The following is a 2,501-nucleotide window of genomic DNA, read 5'->3' as shown; positions in this document are numbered from 1 at the left end:
TAAAGGATTCCCGTGCCACCTATGTTCGATGTCTTGCCGCTGGTATGATCATCGTTTTTGATACTTTTCAGTTCAAGGTGGAGTTCGGTGAATTGTAGCCTGCCAGGAGATATTATGGATGCAAATTTCAGATATTATGTTGCTGCGATTATATGAAGAACACAATTCAATTATAGAGAAAAAAAATATGGGGGAGGTAATCTTTATGCCTGTTGGTAGCCAGCATTATACTCTTTGCTCTCCGAGTTTTTGCTGTTATGCATGTGAAGGTTTTGCTTTGTTACTTAAGTTCGCGATGAGGATTATTTGAGGTGCAAGAAGGAGATTGTTTTCTGCTAGATACTACAACATTTAGTGCAATTCTGTTGTCTTTGCTCTTTCAAGAGGGGTCTATTGCAGAGTTGAAGCTCCATTGCATGTTGAGGTTCCTTTATCGGACTGTTGTTCTACGAGAGACAGTTTTGACCATGTCATGAATTTTTCATTAACCTTTAAGTCGGCAGTTTTTGGTGTACGTGATGTCCTTCGTACCAGATGCTCTTGCATGAGTATGTTTGCCGAGGTTTGTGCTTTCAGTTTTGTTGCACATTCAGATTCCATGAGATGAGTTCTTCACAATGTTATGTGCACGAAGATGTTGCACTATGAGCTATGCGCTTGTTCAAGCACCACAGGAGATATGATGACTTATGTCATTTGATGGTTGAGCAGTTTCAGTTTTTGGGAGGTCAGTGGCACAGACTCAGACTTTAATTGGATCTTATGGGAGACCCAAGTTCGTTCGTCTGCTTTGTTGACAGCTGTGTTGTTTTTGGACGACCTACAATTTGATTTGCTCAAGGTAACTTCATGAGAAGTTTATTAGTCCTATGGACGTTTAAAGGCACAAGGTTTACTTGTGATGACTTTAGTTGAGGAGTTGAACTTTATCTATGACTGTTGCAAGGGATTTCGGCTCAAGGTGGAGTTTGTTGTATGATGATCCGAAATCTATTTACCTGTTGTACTATGGAAGGAGTCCTAACAGACTATGACATACCAAACGTGCTAGACGTAGCACATTACAACTCTATTTCGTGTCCGCCAAGAAAGAGAGTTGTTTGCCCCTATATATAGTCCAAGGTAGTCATAGAATAGATGAGAGAAAGATACACCATATTGATAGCACATAGAGGGTCTGTCCTCTCGTGTATTGTACTACTCCTCCAATTATAGTGAGAGCGCCGCCGTGCGTTTCGTGGTTTTTCCCGTTTGGGTTTTCCACGTAAAAATCTGTGTTCTTGTTCTTCGTTTGATCTACTTTTATTTGCGCGGTTTTGTAACACTAAGGATAATCTAGTGAACAGACGGTGGTCTGGAGATGAGACTTGTAGATTTTATTGCGTAAAGAGACAGCAAAAAAAAGACAGTTAATCATCTTTTCTTTTACTCTGCTGGTTGTTGCTAGGTATGTTTGGGATGTAGTAGCTTGCACTTTTGATTTAAGAAACTGCCCGTTAATATAGATGAGCTCTGTGAGTGGACTATGAATTTTAAAGTTAGCAACACAAAAAGGCTGATGGCAGTTGGTGTTGCTTCCATTTTGTGGACTTTGTGGAATACTAGAAATGGGGCATGTTTTAGAAATTTTTCCCCAGTGGATCCTGTTAGCATTATATCACAGATTCCGCGCTATATTCATTTCTGGGCTGGTTTGCAGAGGACAAAGCTTCGAGATAAGCAGAAGTCAGGGGCCAAGAGAATACTAGCAGTTGCAAATGAAATCTTCCATTGGAGCGAAGGCTAGGCTTTTGGAGTAAAGAGGCTGGAGAAGTGAGAACGATCTTTTTCGCTTAGTTCTGTTCCCGTTTCTTGGTGATGTGGTGAAAACAGGGGTTTGCTTTGTGTTTTATAAACTGCTAAGAGATGTTTCCTTAGGATGCGTTCCTGGAGTGTAGATGTGTTTTCTTCAGTTTGGTAGCTGGTTGGAGGTTTTACGTTTTATCCCCAGTTGGAGTGTGTGGCAGTGTGGGGTGTTATGAACACCAGCGTGTAAAACTCTCAGACTTTGCTGCGTGTGCGGTTTTCTTTACGAAAGCTGGGGTTCGGAAAAAAAAAGTTAGGTAACATGATCACTTTGGTTTGAACTTTGAATGCGATGGCAATGTTATGTATACGGTGTAGCACGGTTCCATATACTACAACTGAACATAGCAATGTGCCCATATACACAGGAGGCACAAGATATGAACTGGAAAAATCACTACAGGAATGGCTCGCTGCGCCGACGGCCGTGGCGTACGCCGACGGCCAAATGTCGGGGCCGTCGGCGTACGTCCGGTCCATGGCAGCAGCCCACCGAGCCCCTCGGCGTATGAAAACCCTCGGCGTAGAGAGAGCTACGCCGACGGCCACCCTCGGCGTATGCCAGGCCGTCGGCGTACCACAGGCATGTGCTCCGGTCCCGCTCCAGCAGGGACGGCTCGGTCACGGCGTCAGTGAGGCGCCGAGGGCCACCCTCG

The sequence above is a fragment of the Lolium rigidum genome, chromosome 6, assembly GCF_022539505.1.
Source record: "Lolium rigidum isolate FL_2022 chromosome 6, APGP_CSIRO_Lrig_0.1, whole genome shotgun sequence".
NCBI classification, from domain to species: Eukaryota; Viridiplantae; Streptophyta; class Magnoliopsida; order Poales; family Poaceae; genus Lolium; species Lolium rigidum.
The sequence above is the reverse complement of the archived record's forward strand: the minus strand, read 5'-3'. Positions refer to the sequence as shown.